The following is a 20,072-nucleotide window of genomic DNA, read 5'->3' on the forward strand; positions in this document are numbered from 1 at the left end:
GTTGAGTCCCACTTGGCCTTCTAGCTCTTGTGGCGTATCTTCGATTTCAACTTACCGGAAGACTCTGAGTGGGAACATGACTTTGCATGAAACCAACTAAAAGAACTTGAAAGTCCAAGTTAAAATATTAAACTTAATTTATTTTAAATATGGAATTAGCAGCATAGCAACAAGACTGTACATCTGCAAAGAGCCAGCGCAACTGACTCCAACAAGCTAAATATTGCTAAGCAGAGTTCCAATGGAACTGGAACAATGGAACTGGAACACTAAATAAATGAAAACACTTAAAGTGAACATGTTAGAAATGTAAGACATCTCCCTTATATAAAATAGAAGTAAACATATTAAAAAACAAAAAAAAAATGAAACTTAAGGAAAAAAACATTATCTAACATAATCTAGCAATTTTGCAGGTAATATCCTTGACCGTGTGGAGTCTTTGACTCTATTAGCCACCGAATCATATTGTACATCAGCTGAATTAACATCCTGTAACAAATCAGAATTGTTTACATCAGGATCCTGAACCATAACATTATCATTGTCGGCAATCAAAATATTCCTGAAACTACCAGGACATTTAGCAACATGCCTGACATTCCAAACTTTGCCATCTTTCTAAATACTCTGGTAATTTTGATGGGTTTATAGAACCTGCTAACACACTTGGCAACCAAACCAGGTTTTTTTTATTTTATTTTATTCTAAAATTGTGTTGCTTAACAATCCACTTTTATTTTTTATTTTTTATTAAACAAGACAGTAGGAAGACATTGGTACATTAAACTCTTCATAATTAGACAAAAATTTCAAAACAATATACAAGAGACAACCCTAGAATATGCAATACCACAGCGAAAAGTGCAAAAACTGCAATAGCGTACGACTAGGCGTACCGATATTAAAGTGCTAGTGCAAGATAGTGCAAGGAAAACAGACTGATATAATACATTGAAATTCCTATTGTAATTTATACAAAAAAACAGCCAATATAACGCGACGAGGATATCATTGCCATTCTTAAAATACTAATACAAAAATGTGCAAAGTTGGCTAATATAAAAACAACTGATAAAAAACATCAAGATTACTATACGGTTCATAAAGTGCTAATGCTATAAAGTGCAAGAACTGCCGATTTTAGAGCAGCAAAAATATTATTGTAATTCTTAAAGTGCTAATGCAGTATTGTGCAACATTGGCTAATATAAAAAGAAAACTGATATAAAGCATCAAGATTACTATACGATTCATAAAGTGCTAGTGGAATAAAGTGCAAAAACCGCCGATTTAAAGCAGCAAAAATATTATTGCAATTCTTCAAGTGCTAATGCAGTATCGTGCACAATTGGCTAGTATATACGATAAAGTGTACAAACAGCTGATATATTACAGCAAGTATATACTTCAAATTTTTAAAGTGCCAATGCAAAATCATGTAAAAATTGACTAAAATAAAGCAATAGTAAAGCATCAGCTTCCTTTTATCGATTCCAGCTTCTCAAAATATTTCCAATTCCTTTCAAATCTTGCAATCGCTCCCACCCTACCTGCATAAGCTCTCTCAAAATTACATGTTCTTCTCATTTTACTAACCCATTTTAATTGACATGGAATCACCGCAGATTTCCAATTTTGTAAGATCAAGGACCGTGCTACAACAGTGGCAATAAAAATAAATACTTCTTCTGAGGTATTGAACCTATTCCTTTCTTTACAGATACCAAAAAGGGCCACCTCTGCTTCTGGTAGTAGTATTTTCCCAATTGCCAGCTCCATATCTGCGAAAATCCCCTTCCAGAAAGATTCTAGCTTTGGGCAGGAGAAAAAAATATGATACCAACCTCCCTGGCCCCTAGTTTTGCATCTAAAACATTTATTCTCATATTCAGGGAATATTCTCTGCAAAGCCTCCGGCGTATAGTACGCCAGCCAGCGAGAAAGAAAGGACATTCGCTTATAATTAGCTGCTCGGAGTGCTTTGTTACCTAAATAACATACTACTTCCCAGTCTTTATCTGAAAAAACGCACTGTGACGTGAGGCTTATTTTTTCTAAATGACTAACAATTACAGGAGATGATCCAGAAAGGAGTAACTTTTTATACCAGAATCCTATTCCCTTATGTTTCTCCCCATATAGAGCTGTTAACAAAATATTGGGTGTAGTATCTAAACCCCATATCTCTTTTCTTATAAAATAAACTAGTTGTAGGTATTCAAAGAACATAAGCCGTCTAGGATACACTATCTATAACCATTTGCCAACTAATTACCGTATTTTGGATAAGTAGGTGTCTTTTTTCGCAAAATCTGGCAGATTCCCATTCTATCAGGTGATTCAGGGATATCTTGAGACCCATTTTAACGCATTCTAGCAATTTCAGATAAATAGACCCATCTGAACCGTGTTTTTTATATAAAAGCCATAATCTTGATGAGTACCCTATCAGTGTCTTGTATCTTGTTTTCTTAGGAAGCTTTGCAGTTTTTAAAAAGAAAACAATTTGAGAGCCTGATTCTTCTAGCATTCTATCTAAAAAAAATTGTCTCTTGTCTGTCTAAACCTTAGTAATCCTGCCACTATATCGAAAAAAGCTGCTTCATAGTATGTCTTAAAATGGGGAAGAGCCAGCCCACCTTGGTTTACAGAGAGTTGTACCACTGAGGGCTGGACTCTTGAGGCCTTTTTATTCCAAATAAATCTTCTCATCATGGATTCGAGTTCATTAAAAAAAGCCATATTGGTTTTAATTGGGATATTACTAAACAAGAATAAAAGCAAAGGCAGTACATTCATCTTTATCAATGCCACTCTACCAATCAATGACAAGGGCAATAGGTCCCATTGTTCAAACAGGCTCTTTATTTTGTTCTTCGTTTTTTTAGAATTCAGCCGGAAAAGTTCTTGATAATCTCTGGTCACATAAATCCCTAAGTATCTTATTGGGTTCCGTTTTTCTGCTTGAGACTGAAGATCTAATGGAAGAAAATCTAGATTAGAGTTTAAAATAAGAACTTCCGTTTTTTTCTCATTGATCTTATACCCCCGATCTTCTCATATTCCTTAAGCTCTTTCATGAGATGTAAAATATTTTTTTTTTCGGGAGCCAAGTACAGGACAATATTGTCGGCAAACAGTTTTAACTTCGACATTCCAGCAATGGGGGGAAATATTGCATAATTGTTCCTTATTTTTATAACCAAAGGTTTCGATAAAAAAGGTAAAAAGCAGGGGAGATAAAGGGCAGCCTAGCCTAGTACCGCGTTTTATTTTAATCTTCCCTGCTTGCCTAGCATTGACTATCACCTGAGCTGATGCCCCTTCCTAAATATTCTGTAACATACAAATAATTGGGGCAGGGAATCCAAAATAACCCAAGGAAGAAAATAACGCTGGCCAGTTAACTAAATCAAATGCTTTCTCTGCATCAATCATTAAGATGCATGCAGGAGTTGAATTAATATTAAAATAGTCTAACGCCTGTATCAAATATTCTGTATTAGCTGCCATATAACGACCGGCTATAAAACCCGTCTGGTCTTGATGAATTACCTCTTGGGCTGCCAACACAAATCTTTGAGCCCAGATTTTCATAAGAATCTTATAGTCCAAGTTCAATAGACTAATTTTTGTCTGTAGGAATTCACATCCTCCGGATTCTTATCTTTCTTGACGAAGCTAATAATTGTGGACTCTTTAAACTCAGAAGGAACCTTACCGCCTACTCTAATATAATTAAATACATTTTTCAAGGGATCTTCTAATTCATTTAAAAAAACCTTATAAAATTCGATCGGGAACCCGTCCATACCTGAAGCTTTTGCTCCCGCTGTTGCTTTTATGCTATTTTGAATTTCCAGGGAACTTATTTCGCAACCTATTTGATTGCTCCTAGAATCGGAGATTTTGGGAATATCCAAATTATCAAAATATTCCTTGATCAATATTCCCTCCACTTGAATATCTGTGGAGTAAATTTTCTCGTAATGATCAAGGAATATTTGCGCAATTCCCTCGCTCCGAGAATCTGTTCCACCTAAAGGATCTTGAATTTTCAAAATGATGGAAGACTCTTGATTTTTTCTAATTGAATTAGCCAAAAGCTTCCCCATCAGTTGACTATCTTCGTAAAGCCTTTGCTGAAAGGCCTTCGAGCTGTTTATCTCTTCCAGAGTGAAAAAGTCCCTAAGCAATACTTTGGCTTGTTCCCATTCATTAGGCAATTGGTTAAGTTTTAAAGCATACTCCTTCTCAGCAGCACACTGGAGGGCAGATATTTTTCCCTTTCGAACATTTGCCAAATTACTGGAAAATGCTATAATCTGCCCGAGCTGCTGTTTTAAATGCGCCCCATACCGCAAAAGGCTCCGCTGAATCCTTATTTACTAAAAAAAATCTTTCATCCATTCTTTGAAGCCCTCTACCCATGCCATATTTTGTAAAAGGGTGCGATCCATCTGCCACCTAGGACGCTCCCCTTCTATACCTTCTAGCATCAGTTCCACTTCAACCCTCCCATGATCTGAAAAGGGGTTACAACCTATCGATGCGCTGGAAATTTGAAGTGATCTAGAAGATAAAAAAAAAATCTATTCTAGAGGCTGTATGAAACCTATTAGAATAGCATGTGTAGGACTCTGTATTGGGATTCAGGGAGTGCCAGGAGTCTCGCAATTGGTATTCTGTCGTAAAAGCTTCCAGCACACCTTTCGTCTTTGGTTTTAGTTGCCTCTTGTTCTTGTTAGAAGTATCCCTCTTTAGATCCTGGATATAATTGAAATCACCTCCTACTATGATTTGCCCCGGAGTACCCCTTAAGATTTCACAAATTTTCGTCAGGGCCGAGGTGTCATCAAAAATTGGGCCATAGTAATTCACAAAGTTAAATACCTTTCCCAACAATTTTACTACAACCCAAAGCCATCTACCTTTAGAATCTCTTCGTATCTGCACCACTTCCCAGGGTAGATAAATAGCGACTCCCCTCTGGGCAACCCCAGCTGAGGGAAAAAACCCATGAGAGAAATATCTTGGCAGAAACAACTTTGGAGAATTTGTCTTCAGGTGTGTCTCCTGAAGGAAGACCACCTGGGGTTTAAGGGAAATTGCCCATTTCAAAAGGGCTCCATACTTCTGTTTGTTGAGCAACCCATTCGCATTAATGGACAGGATATTACATGAATCAAATCTCATCTACAAATCTGTAAAATCTTAAACATATTTCGTACCAACCATTAATAAAAATCAGAATAGCAAACCTACTGTACTTGTATTTTTTTTACTGCATTTACCCCCCCCCACCCTAAACTCCCCCTGGAATGTGGGGACCCCCTCCCCGTCCACGCAGCCCACATCCCTCCCTCTACTTTCTTCTTCGTGTGTCTTCTTGTTACACCCTGAAGTGACCCAGGAACCCCCACCTCTAAGTTATTCCTTTTTGCTAGTGAAGGGAGAAGAAAAAAAATCAAAATTAGCACCTTACTTTCAAACTATAAATCCAGATTCCTTTCACTTTGTCTCCTTCAAACCTGAGCCCTTGTGGATATCTCATTGAGAAGAGTTTGAGCCTCCTCTAAATCTGTGAACAGAAAACATTTTCCTTTAACAAGAACCTTCAGTTTTGATTGCTGCGTAATCGAAGCCTGGGCACCATTGGCTTTAAATAGCTGCAGCAATTTTACAAATTCTTTTCTTCTTTTGGCCGCTGCAGCTGTCATATCCGTAAAGATCCTGCATTTTGCAGTTTCAGAAACAGCGAACTGTCGTTGTTGATATGCTCTTGAGAGAATCCGTTCCTTAATCCTGAAGTCAGCAAAATTCAATAGGATAGTTCTTGGGAATGGAGAATTCGCAAAACGCTGCGCTGGTACTCTATGGGCCCTTGTTATCGTTAAGTCCCCCTCAAAGTCTGGTAGGACTACTTTCTGGATGAAGGAGTTAACCCATTGTAGTGTGTCGGAGCCTTCTGTTCCTTCCGGGACCCCCAAGATCCTCCGGTTTGATCTACGAGAGTGGTTTTCCAACTCCTCGAGTTTAATTTCCATGGAGATCCTCTTCTTAGCAGCCTCTTTAGTTTCCCCTGATACCAGATTCATTTGATCTTCCAAGACTGAGATCCTAGACTCAGCTTCCAATATCCTATTAGGGAGTGCCAATGTTAACTCCTCCAGCTTATCCATTCTGGCGTGAATGGCAGCTAGCTCCGCTCGCTGATTATTTTTAATTTCGCGGATCTCATCGAGAATTAGATTGAGCATCTCATGAATGTCTAGCTGATATCTCGCTTCAGATCTCCCTTCAGAACCCAGTAGACCAGAGTCAAATCCTGCTGCTCCTTCATTCCCGGGAATTGCATCTTGCAAGATTTCCCCATCACTTACTGCCTCATTTGCTGTAAAAAGCGGAGTTTGAGGTATAGTTACTGCCATGCCAGGGTCTTTAGATGGAACACTAGGGGCTAGTGTATCTAAAGTGATAGAGACTAAAGGAGGCTGTAAAGGATGAGGGGGGAGAGATTTTGGAGATGTTCTTTTTGCGAAAAGTGGAAAGTCTTTCCCTTCCTTCCCTCCGGCACCACTCTTTCCCTTCTCCTCTTCTGCCTGAGGTGCTGCCAAGACCAATACTAGAGAAGGATTAGGAGTTTGAGATTGATCTTTCACCTCAGATTGGAGCAAAGAGTCTACGATATTAATATCGTCCATATTGTCCCCTTCTCTTACTGCCTTTTGCTGTTCTTTGTGCTGCAAGGGAGTAGAGGGGGGGCGGTTCATCATCTGAAGATTCGGGTGTAGTATCTTCAACTACAGAGCTCTCCTCCCTGTTACCATCTTTATTTTTGTCCTTAGCAGCCTTTCTAGCCAAGGCAAGACAGGTTTTGGCCTTCTGTCGAGCAGCCGCTTCCACTTTACTAAGTTTAACCGCATCATCACCCTCCTTCAGTGGTTTGTCCATTTTGTCTTTTAGAAGAGCACCCCTTTTTTATTTATATATATATATATTATTTTTTTTGTTGCCAGAAGATGTATAAAGCTTCTATCGCTTTAAACGTCAAAAATTTGTTCCAGGGTTTAAATGACCAAAAAAGTCTACACAAGGCAGCTCATTTCGAACTTTGCAGTGTCCAGATACTGAGACCCTGCTCAAGAACAGATACTTCCTGCTGCGCCTGATTCCCTGCCGATGAGGCTCCTTGTTGCTGGTGGCGAGAACTGCATAAATCGCCTGTCTCCTGGTCTATTTCACTGCTATTACCATTTAGCACTGTAGTTAGCCGCCCGGCAGTATTTAGAATAACTACTTTTTCCACTTTGGCCAGTCAATTCCTGTCAATTCCACAAAGCCTCACAGCCGCCCCAGCTGCTCCAACAGAGACACCGCTGTTTAGAACGAGCTCACCTCGAAAAAGCAGCCTGATTGCGTACCATGAGCCGTTTTCTACAAAAGGCAGAATCAGCAGAATCGGCAGTAGATCAGCAGTAGATCAGCGGGACAGAACTCGAAGCGGTACCCCTTCTCTGCTGCCTTCTCTATTCTCCCAGCACTTCCTTCATTCACCGCATTCCTTCCATGAGCTTTCCCTCGCGGCTCCCGGCTTCCAAGCATCAATCTGCGAACGCCATTACGTAGGCGGGGTCGTGAGTCACGGGAGACTACGCAGAGGCGTGGAACTCTGCAGCCTCCATCCGTCCTCGCCTCAAACAACATTCCACTTCTTGTCATACCGAACTTTACATTTCCTTTGTTTTTCCTTCACTCTTAAGCCAGTATATTTTCTACTCCACTCATTGTACATCTTATCACCAAACTTTTCTTTAAGCCACCAAGGACATATTTTAGAAGCCTTCTTATGTTTCACAATGCAAAATGTCACCTTCCTTTCCCAGATTACCTCAAAGTCATGTGACTTTGAGTCGTGACTGGAGCCCAAGCACCAAAGGCACATGTTTTGCAGGTTTGTGACAGATATGTGCTTCCTGCAATCATGGCACAGCTTAAATCCTGTCACTATTACACTGAGACATTGTTCTGGGCTATACATTTTAAAGGTCGGCAGAAAAGCGAGAAAGTTGGGAGTGAAGCTCTGGGTCTGCATAGAAGAACAGGAAAAGAAATAAACTAATGTTAGTGAGCAGGGGTGGTGCTTATATGTGTTTCTACTTTGTCACTTCCAGGATGGAACAGAGTCACCATGGAATCATATGGTGCAACCTACTGGTGAACTGAACTGCTGATGAGAAAATTCTCAGGATCCAGTATAGGGCCTGGAGATATTCCTAAGGTGAGAAATCTGCAGTTAAAAGTATCCATAAAATTAAATAGGCCATTTATAAAGCGCAACAGACACCTCCAGAGGGGCATCTCGGAGCTAGGTCCCTGCAAACTAAATAATTGTCACATCTTATTTTCAGCTAGATAGCACTTTGGAACTGGGAAAAAGCCGGGTTTTGAGAAGCTTTCTAAAAGTGACCTAATTTCCAACTTGCCTCAAAGAGAGATGAAGCTAATTCCAGGCCTTTGCCCCGAGGACAGAGGGGGTCTGTTTCCTCTCGCCTGCATCCCAAAATTAGAAATTAACAAGAGTTTTTCATTAGCAGATCTTAAGACTCTGTGAGAATGATATTGAACAAAATGGTCTAAAACAAATTTGTGGCCAGTTTGATGGAATGCCCTAAAGTCTATGGCAAGACATTTGAACGAAATCCATTTTCTCACAGGAAGCCAGAGGAGTTACCTTAACTGTTTGAAAGTGGAGCTTATCCAAGGAAGTTTTAGAACAAGCCTGATTGCATAATTTTGAACAACCAGAATTTTCTTAATCAGGTATTTAGGAATGCCCAGGTAAAGACTATTACAATAATCAGTCCATGAAGTAATCGAACCCAGAGGGGCACAGTACTTTTTCCTTTGATCTAAAAGGGTCCATTGTCAGCACCTGTTTCCTATTCTCAAAAAAATATTGACTCCATGCCAAGCATGGCCTGAAGTCGAAAGTCGGCAAGATGCTGCGATAAGACATCATGCGTTATCTTGTTGAATGTGGACGACACATCAACAAGGATTAACACTGCATTGTTTCATGTGTCTAACACAAACTTTATTGATCCATAGACTTCCAGGAGAGCAGATTCAGTGGAATGCCATGGTCTAAAACTGGCTTGAAGAAAATGCAAAAGCTTAAATGTTTCCAGATAGCCCACAAGTTGGGAGTTAACTAATTTGTCTAGTATTTTCTCTGGCGCAGCGAGCAAACAGATAGGTCTAAAACTGGACAGTGTCTTCGGGTCTGCATTAGCTTTCTTCAACAGAGATTGCACTAGGGCAAACTTCCACCTGTCTGGGCCAGAGGCAATCATGAATGGCTGATTTAAAATTGAATTGAGGATCGGGTTGATAATCTCAATAGCTTTCTTAAAAATAGATGGAGGACACAGATCTGTGGGCGAACCCAATTTACAATGCAAGATAGCATGTTGAGAGTATTCCAATGTGATAGGCTTGCACTCTAGATATTAAGAAATGTCCCCTCGGGCACCTTCTCCAGCTCCTACACTGATGGCATACTCGGAATGAATCCTGCTTGAATGGCTTCAATCTTTTGTTCAAAGAAATCAGCCAGCTTGTCACAGAGTTCCTGAGAGGGATCAGTATCAAGTATGCAAGCTTTAGGATGAAGAAAATGTTTGATATTTGGAAGATCGCACATGAGTTGATTTTTACCAGTTCAATCTTAATGGAGAAATACAGTTTCTTTGCTTCTTTATTAGATTTATGATAAATTTCAATAGCTGATCTGTAAATAACACTGACTTGTTTTTTTTTTATTGCATTTTCAAAAAGAAAAAACTGAGATATTAAAATCAACAAAGGCACGTATTGCCAACATAGAGCCAAGCATAGTCCATAAAAAGTCCAGTGTACATACATAAGCACAGCATTTCACATCCCAGCACCCACTGCGATATTAGACATCAAGAACATTGTATAAATAAAAGAAGAGATTTGGGCCTTCCTTTAGGAGTTCAAAGATGGAACAGCGATAGAGACACAGTTACCTACGCCTTTTCATCAAATACAATTCTCATCTTTTCGCACATCTTTTGTCATAAACACGTAACATAGTGAGGAGTAAAAACGTCAATCTCAAGAGGTAGCACATATATACATCCCATATAGGACCTCAACTAACACTACAATGTAGACCCAACCTCGATCCCATCTGCACTCTGCGGCTCGTGATGTAAGGATAGCTGCGCCCAGTTCAGAAAGGGATCCCATATATCCTTCGGGCGTGACGTGGATGGCATTTGTTCCCAGAATAATGTTAATTGAGCGTGTCCATATGTCACATCTCTTAGCCAGCTCTGGAAGTCAGGCACCCGTTTCCTGCCCCAGCGAACAGCAACCTGCCGACAGGCATAGAGCAACAGCAGGGAATGCAATTTGCACCTTTTGGGCATTGTGTCACGTACATGCCCCAAAATCCCCAGTAGGGGAGTTGGCTGATCTTCTCTACCAACTATCTTATTCACTGCCTCGAACATTTTACTCCAGAAGGCATGCAGATGGGGACAGCTCCATGCCACATGTAAGAAGGTAGCCTGATCTTGTCCACATCTCCAACACCTAGCATCTTCCCTTAACCTCATGCGGTGTAGACCAACAGGCGTTCTGTAATACCTATGCAGAAACTTGAATTGAATCAGTCTCAGGCGGTAGTTTGGGGGGAGCTCTGTCAACTGATTGCAACAATAAGCCCACTGTTCCTCTGTTATCTGTGGGCTTAAATCCTTAAATCCTTATTCCAACCTTCCATGGATCTAGGTCACAGCACAGGATAGTTCGACTGCATAGACGTGTAAAGTCTTGTTATCATATTTTTAGTTGACTTGGACTTAAGCCAACGGAAGCATGACAGGAGGTGCTTCAGGGAACTGCTCATTCATTGCACGGCAAGCTGTGCGCAGCTGGTGATACAGAAACCGTGCAGCAAACGGCACCTCTTCTCCTTCAGTGTCCAACGGGGGGGGGGGGCCTAAATGTACCTTCTGGGTAAAGGTCAGCGTACGCGGCCAACTGCAGCGCATCGGTCAGAGTTTTAGAAACACCCTTTTGCATACATGCAAACATGGGATTCTTATCTAATAACATCGACGGCGCATATAGTGTAGTCACGCCTGCACGTTTCTGCAATTCCTTCCACACTCAGCACAGCACATCTGCTGTGCCAACATCTTCCCGTGGTTTATGAACAGTGCGATAAAGCGCCACTGCTAGGGGCGTCCGAGCCACTGCATCTCTTTCTACTGCAACATGGGGCTGAAATGGTGTTTTGTGCACCCAAAAATGAAGAAATTGCTCCTGTGCACATAGTGCATATAAGCGCATATCGGGAGCACCCAGTCCTCCCTGTCTCAATGGCAGAGTGAGGAGATCCCAGGGCACCTTGGCCTGTTTTCCCGCCCACACCAACGAGAGCAGCTGTGAGCGCAGCAGCCCGAAGAAGTGCATAGTCAGCGGTATTGGCACGTTCACGAATAGATAAAGAAATTTAGGCAGTATCACCATTTTCGCCAATGCAATCATCAGCAATAATGGCTGGAGTCGGTTGGCTAACAGTTTCGCATAAATCTTAGCATCAACATTTATCAAAGAAAGCGGTCTGTAGGAATCCAGCTCAGTTTCCACTTTGTCCGGCTTCAGTAACGTAATTATCATGGCCTCCCTCATTGATTGTGGTAGTACACTTGTCTCCAGCGCCTCCTCATAAACTGCCAACAGACGTGGAGCTAGCTCCCCAGTAAAAAAAATAACACTGTCTTCTTGAAAATACCTGGCTCTCCATGACCGCTCCAACTGTGTACACATTGATTTTTCGTTGGCCAAGGAGGGAAAGAACCAGGGAGCTGAAACTTTTCGGTCTTTCCAACTGCAAAAGCTGAGATATTAAATCATCAAATGCCTCAAGAAGCCAGCTATTACAGTTGTCTAAATCCATAGCATTATCCCCGAATTAGTGGGAAGGTACAGGTAGATGGCTAGGTAAGACTAGTGTCTTGCAGTTTTCCCTACTGCCTGTGAATGTGGTCATCCCTTTCTGCACTCCCTTTCTGCACTCCTAGAGGGCGATATACTAGGATGCCAGAAAAAGAACTGTGTTAGCATGTTTTAAAACAAAAACCCGCACTTTCTGCTCCTACCAGATCATCTACATGGAACACCGAACAATGTAATAATTTGCAAAAGACGATTGCTGGCCCCCCACCCCTTGCTCCCTTTGCATTAAGGTGGTGCATAGAATAATTTGCTTGAATTGCTATGTCAGGATTAGAGAATTAATTTGGCCAAGTATCCATAATTATTTTAGAGAAATGCCACAAAATGATAAAACTGATACTCTGACAGTCTCCAAGGCATACACCGGAAGTTATTCTCCTGCTGAAGTCAGGGCATGAAACCTCAAATTAATTAATCCATTCCTCATACTACTACCTCACACCTCTGGTCTGTGCTCTGGAGTTCCTGAGTGAGAACCATATAGGCAGCCGTGGTCCATGCAGGTTAACGCAGTGGAGCAGCGAAGCCCAGTGGGGATGGGGGGGTATTTAAACATACGACCGCGAGGGAAAATTCAATAAATAATTTTCCCTCGTGGTCTTATGTCAAAATCGGCCCAGCCCCCCACGGGCTCCACCGCCCCACTGCTCTAAACTCAACTAACTGCAGCTGTATCTAGGTCTCAGGGTTTGTGTCATAATGGCAAGATAGGTGCCAAACTGGATTACTGCAATGCTCTTTAGGAAGGCGTATGCCAATATTTGTTATTATGTCTTCAGTCAGCAGAGAATCAAGCATCCCGCTCAGAGAAATATCTTTAAATAAGAACCAATGTTTGCCTACTGCCCAGAGTTCTCATTGACGGTCCTCTGCTTTACAGGGCATATCAGCTAGTTCCACCGAACACCCATACTGAGATCCCTCTATTCTCTTTCTCCCAGAAGCCAGTGTCTCTCCATAGGTAAGTGGGCAAGTGAGCAGTAGCCAAAAAGGTGTCGGCATAGGTCTGAGGAAAAGGTGAAGTGCCTTCAGCTCTGGATTACCTTAGGCACCGACCTATAGACCCCACTCCATTTAGGGGCCCCGCGTCAATGAGTCAAAATAATATTGATTTGATCTTGAAAGAAAATTACAATCAAGCTTTCTTAAATTGTTTACAATTTTTGTTTAATAACATTAATAATTGTTAATGTTCAGTTTTATGTAATAAAATTTCTTTATTAAAATTGTTGGTTGGTAAAATTAAAAACGTATTAAGAGATAATTTGCTAGGGGGCCCCCGAAACTCCGACTGCCTAGGGGACTCCACAGGGTTTGATCCGGTACTGAGTGCCATCATAGCACAATGAAAGAGGGGTCCGCCCTCACCTGATTATGTGAGTGAAAGACATCCTGGGTCCTGGTAGACCAAAACAAGGAGAGCAGAGCTGCGGTGCCTAGGAAGAACTTGGTGGTGTTGGGAAGGGGTTTCTGAACCAGACCTGCCAAAAGACTGCACTGGTTGAGGCAAAGATTTGCACAGCCACAGGGAGGGAAAAAGAGACTGGTGAGGGGACTTCAAGTTGGTAATTCAGGGATGGCAATGCTGCCAATGAGACAGATCCGATGTCGACACAAGGAGGCAACCAAGCAGCGGAACCAACAATAAAGAGGGAAAGCTACATCACAATGAACACTTGAATACTGAGAAGGAACATAGGCTGTTGTACTTCAGGAGTTAAAACATTAATAAGTCTTGTTGGCTTTTTTTTAAATAGCAAAACATTTTAATCTGTCTCATGTAGAAAGACAATATATTCCCAAGTTTAGTATCGAAAGCCTGGTACTCTTCTCTCTACAGAAGTTTTTTTAAGAGAACTGTAAATCAGTAAATTTATTTCTGGTATATTTTGTAAACAGCGAAGTTAAACAAAACTGTTCAGGCTGATGGTAAGTTTTAAGTATCAGGCAGGAATACTTGAAGTAAATCCTTTGTTGCATTGCCTGTCAACGAAGATTCCTTTGAGCATCATAAATGTGTCAAATTACCCATTGTATACTCTCTGTAGATTAACCTAACTCATTGCAGATAAACCTAATATAGGCTTTTGCAGTGATTCATTCTCATAAAACACAAGTTTTTGTGCCTAGCTTTGTTAGAATGAAGGGTAAGAAAGATATGCCTTAGGAGGAGGATCATGCAGTTATTTGGAGAAGTGTGGCTCAATGGTTAGAGCGGCAGACCTTGATGCAGAGCGCTGGCCAGGGACCAGGGTTCGATTCCCGCCTCGGCGGGATCGGGCTTAAATTCCTCTGACCGGATATTCTCGCCTCAGTGCCGAATCTAAGCATGGGCCCCACGCTGCAACTCTGGGCAATAGCTTGCTTAGTGTCTCAACGGCCCCCGATGCACAAGGGATGCCTGGTTTCACCATGGGATGCCCAGGAGTGGACACCTCACAAGGAAAAGCCAGGAGGGGTTCCCTTGTGGTAGGAGTACAAGCGCCGGGATGCTAACGGGTTACTGTTCGCGCTATACAAATACAACACATTTACATTTACATTTACATTTGAGATACGACCGCTGTTTAGTACTACTCCTAAATATTTAGATTTGGATATAATAAGTTGTGCAACTAGGAGGGGGTGAATAATTTCGCTTGACGAGTGGATTTTGCGGAATTTTTCTCACTATGTGTTCCGCTTGGAAAGCGAAGTCCAGTGAAACTCTGCCAATCTTCAAGTAGTAGAGTTTTTTCTCACACGTAGCCTGCAAATCTTAACTTGGTGAGGGAGAATCTGCATCCCCTAGTGTGATTTTGGATTCTAGACTCCTCTCAGAGATTTCTCAATGCAGTTGGTCGTGGCAGGTCGTGTTGAGAAAGCTGCCACTTGAGTAGAAAATCTACTCAAGTGGGAGAGAGAAGCAGCACCCCCTGGCGCGCCACGTGGTGCCGATTGCGCTGATTTTACTGTACGGAACAAGCTCCCAGCGGCAAAAATCAGCGCGAATAGTGTGACCTGCCAAATTCTGCCTGCTTGCGAAACTCTGCGGAATCTTGCTAAGTTTTTATGTAACTCCAAAGAATTCCACTGAGTGAAACTCCACGAGTTCCGCCCACCCCTAGACTGGCACCCGATATTAAATAACTAGAGAGACTAATCAGAGAAATATTCTCTTTTTTCCTCAAGGTCTCTGATTTGTTGCTGTTTATCTTTAGGTCAAGACTAAAATGTATGCATAATTACCGATAGGGTGCTCAATCAGCCCTCTTCATCAAATGTGTCTGTTATTGTGTTGTTCATATTCTTCTTCCACTCACTACAGCATACAGAGAATTCAGAGAACAGATTCCCGGTGATCCTCCCCTTAATTAGTTTGAGGTTTATCTATGCCCCCAGCAAATAAACTTGTTGAACTCTCTCTGTTGCCCCTCACACCTGCAACAAGGAGTTCTGCAAGGGTCCAGCCTTTCCTTGGCATTCACCAATCTGTATTTGGAACCCCTCAGTTACCTTCTGAGATGATCTAACATCTATTTCCATTATTTCATGAATGACATTTATCAGTACATGAAGGTCATAACTCACGAGGGATCCTTTTGTCATAAAAGCCATTCCTCCATCAAACCTGAAGCCACTGAAAATGAGCTCTTCCTGCTCTCTCCTAGCAAGGGTCACATCCTGGAGAAATTGTGGCTAATGCATCTAAGCTGCTCGAATGCAAGCCTTCCATTGAAAGAAATGCTAAATCTCTGGGATTGAGTCTTCACAAAAAAACCTGAATCCACACAGCCACTTTAATGGTCTAGCAAATGGCGCCCAATACCAACTTAGGATCCTCTATAGAAGGAAGTCTGTTACCTTGCCAGAAGATTTTAAAACAGTTGTAGATTATCTAGTCCTTTCCAGACCTGACTACAAAAACTTCCTATTGAGTGGCACCACCAAATCTCACATAGCCGCCCCAAAAAGACAGCTATCCAAGGAGTGATTTGGATGGCATCCAGCTAATGATGGTTAGATCACATTACCCTAAGCCTGATAGTGGCTCGGCTGATAGAAGGCTTCAGAAGGTCAGATCACATTACTCGTAATCCTGATCACTCAGGATTACAGGTAGAAAGCTTATTCAACCTTGCAAGTACAGTGCACAAGGTTCCGTGAACTACCTTACGCAGTAATTGGTCATTTCTGGAGCAGCTGTGTATGTTCTCTAGCTAGAAACCCCAGACATCAAAATAAAATCACAAACTCTAAAACAGTATTTTTAGGGTGTCTTCTCAGAGCCTGAAACTCCATGCCTCTACTCACAGGATGAACACTCCCTACATCATCTTTAAGAAAGAACCCAAAGCGCTAGCCTTCCAATAGCACTTCCAGTGGTGACTGGGCGCAGGAAGATCTCTACAAAATTAAATTAGACAGTAAATTGAGGTAATAATTTTAGATGAGTCTTTTGTGACAGATTTTAATATTAAGATCTGGGTGATCTGACGGGTTATGTCTTTCCATTATACACTCCGCCAATTTAAATGTAACTTTTCTCACTTCATGGTGAGCAGACCGTACTTTGTTTTGGCTTTCCTATTTTTTGACCACCACGTAAAGTTCTCAGCTACCCTAGTGGGTCTATTTCATGCTATATAAAACAGCATAACAAATAGATAAAATAACTCAATGAAGATTAACCGCTGGGGTTTCAATTCTAAACAAGCAGTTGCCCATCAAGGGCCATATTAAACAAGTGCCCTGAGGGGGTCACCGGGTGTGTGTGCCCACTTTGTGCGCCCTCACGGCACTATGGTATAACAGAAGGGCACAGAAACGTGTGCGGCGCCTTCTGTACTACTGATAGTGCTGGTGCACATAAAGCGCCAGTGCTATCTCAAGGGAGCTTTCCCTCATTTGCATGGGGGCATGTGCTCACGCATAATGAGCGAATCTCCTTTCTCTTGCGCCCACGCCATACTATGGAAAGGCAAAGGTGACACGAGGTGCACTGACAATGTGCCACAAAAAGGTGGGGGCACTGTCATTTCCCACCGCTGAGGGCAGCCCTCTGGAGGGGACAAAAGGGGTCGGATGGACCCCCAGGGCATCCCTGTGCAAGCGGGTGAAGTCACTCACTTGTACTTGCCTGCAAGGAGAACTCTGACCCCTACCTGCACAGTGAAACACAAAGGGGGTGATTAAAACAGCTACTCCATATTTCCCTGAATGTGCCGCCCCCAGGGCAGCTTGGAGTTCATGGATGCCCTGAGGGCAGCACATTCATTGTAATCCGGTACACTGTTCAGTTTTGCACCCGGCGCACCTGTTTAAAGGTGGGCCATATAGCAAACTGATATATAATATTGGTCCAGGTGGTTAATTTGTGGCTTGTAATGCTGCCTATGGGAGGGTTGTCTTAATTAAGTTACAAAAAGAAATGTACTGACTAAGAACTTGTTTATGCATGAACGGATCAAGTACTACTGCATGCTCATATAAATGCATGCAGCACACTTAGCAGTGGGTAAGCATGGCAGATGAACAATATTATCATTGTACATTATTTGGTTGCAAAATATTAAAAAAATTCCTACTCCTGAGTTGGAGTGGTAACCCATTCTCAAAAGGGAAGGGGTACTTATGGGACCTCTTGTGACTGTTAAACAAATGCTTGTTGAGGAGTATGCAGTGGACCAAGGGACTCTCATTCAAACATTAAAAAATCAACTTTTTTCTTTTAAACACAGCCCTGATTACTTTAAGGAAGGGCAGCATTTTAAAGGTTTGTTATTGAAAGGCGACCACAGACATTGTTGTCTGTTTACCCTAGCTGGCCACCATCCCTGTGATGGCCACTAGTTGGCGTGATTCGCAATTTGCGACCTACTTGATTAATGTTCCCGAGCAAGGTCTATTGCAATTGACTCCGGATCGGAATTTTATGAACTGACATATTAGTGCATAAGTATAAATTTCGACAAGATTTTTGCAACCAGTAAATAGTATATTTGGGTCTACTTCCTTTTTGCCAAATGCATATAACTGTGCGTGCACAACAGTGGGTCATGATGACTGGGGTGATACTGCCTTACTGACATGATAAAGTGATATGTTGTGCAACATTCATTTTTTGTATCACCCTGCATGAGAAAGGTGCGACTCTGGCTGGGGTTAAGCACGACCCGATAAAAGCTTAGTTGCCTGAAGATCCCCTTTCGGAAGCATGACAGAGGTCTGAGGTGAGAACCTCTACTCGGTATTGGCATAAACCAGCCTGTTTCAATTGTTATCTTTTACATTAGGTGTAAATGTGCAGCAGTTGGCAGAATCTCATTGTTCAACATGTTGCATAGGCTCTGCATTCATCACCATCTAGATTACTGGCGTAGCATACTGTGATCAAATGCAGTGGCGGCTGGCATCAACGGGGAGTGGGCGAGCACGCTAAAATTAAATTAAAAAATATAAAAATAAAAGCGAATGCCAATAAACTTAAACACTTACCTGACAAAAGGACCTTCTGCTCCAGACCTCGCCGCAATGCAGCCCGGCCAACAGCAATTCGCTTGACCAACCAGGACGCTGCTCCCACCAGCATGAGAGCAGCGCCCTGCTTAAAGGGAGCGGCCTGTCTCGGCGCTCCGCAGGTTAGAGGTTTTTAAGTGCGCATGTCTGGTTGGCTGTCTCATGATGGATGGCCAAAAAGACATGCACACTTTGAAAAGTGCACATACAACCCTCTCTCCTCCGTTTCCCTTCTGCTGTCATCCAGCAGCAGCTCAGCCCTCGTCTTGATGCTCGTTCACGAAGGGAGGATGTCAGGATGAAAAATAAAATGGTAATGATTAATTACCATTTTATTTTTCATTTCTGAGGCATTTACGAGGGTGACGCACTTCAGCTTCAACGGAGGAGCCACCAGTGAAAAAGGATTTTAACAAACATGCACAGCACTGTTTTGTCCTTCTGTCAAGGGTTGAGTGAGCCATGATAAATCTAGTAAGAACATTTGTCAATTCTTGTTACCGTTAGAGGACACTCATAGACGGACGCCCCACCAACACCCAAAATGTCGAAAGTTCAGAGCAGTGATCAGCAAGACCCTGCTGGAGGGATTTCCGATAAAGCACTTGTGCTCAGTAAGTGTCAGTGCTTAATTTGAGCCAGTGGCATTTAATGTTCAACAACGGCACTTGTAGCAGTCTGCCACAAGGTAGTGCTGTCTGGCTAATTCAGAGATAACTACAACAACAGTTTAAATATTAATTTAATATACATTAAAAATGACTATTTTCCTGCCGCCCAGGGCTTTAATTGGGATGAAAAACCTGGGGCGGGGGTCTCTCAAAGGGGCGTGATCAATATAGTTAAGGCATGGCTTAAAACACATAAGCTAAAAATCTGTGCTCAGCATAGTGTGCCACCCCACTGGTATTTTGCTGTTTCTGTCATTGCATCCAGATATATGATACCAGTAACATCATACCTACAACAAGTCAGGACTATTGGCTTTGTCAATGGTTGTTAGTTGCATAAGAGAAATGAGCAGCAACTATGGCTCGTATATCATACTGAAAAAGCTTCAATTTAAAGCCCTGGTGCCACCAGACCATGTTGCTGCTCCTGAGTCTCAAAACGTTTCAAGCCGTTCTTATATCTATGGGACCCGAAATAGCTCTTATTGTCACACTTGTAGGAGCAGAATGGTCAGTGGTTGTGATGTTACTGTCATTATCATGGGGAGAGGGTGTAGCCTTACGGCTAGAGCGGTCGACCTCGAAGTTTGAGAACGGGGTTCGAGCCTCTGCAACAACGCTCAACATCCTGTGATTCTGGGCAAAGCGCTGTGATACCCGATGTCTCAGGTCTAGTTTGCGCTATATAAAACTCTAAAAAAAAAAATGGCAGCATGGCAGGGGCCATACGTGGTGACGAGAGTCCTGGCACTTATGTTTTTTACACATTAAACACTGGCGAGTACTGCACACTGTCAGCAACCTATGAGTGCGGGAGTAATTAGTTGTGTGCACTTACCACCC

General features: G+C 42.2%; 1 protein-coding gene across 2 annotated transcripts in view; it reads right to left on the minus strand.

Moving 5' to 3' along the window:
* The window catches only part of NT5DC1 (5'-nucleotidase domain containing 1), a 1,423,540-nt gene that overhangs the window by 223,778 nt on the left and 1,179,690 nt on the right, over positions 1–20,072 (minus strand). The window lies entirely within an intron of this gene.

This window comes from Lissotriton vulgaris, chromosome 6 (assembly GCF_964263255.1).
Source record: "Lissotriton vulgaris chromosome 6, aLisVul1.2, whole genome shotgun sequence".
NCBI classification, from domain to species: domain Eukaryota; kingdom Metazoa; phylum Chordata; class Amphibia; order Caudata; family Salamandridae; genus Lissotriton; species Lissotriton vulgaris.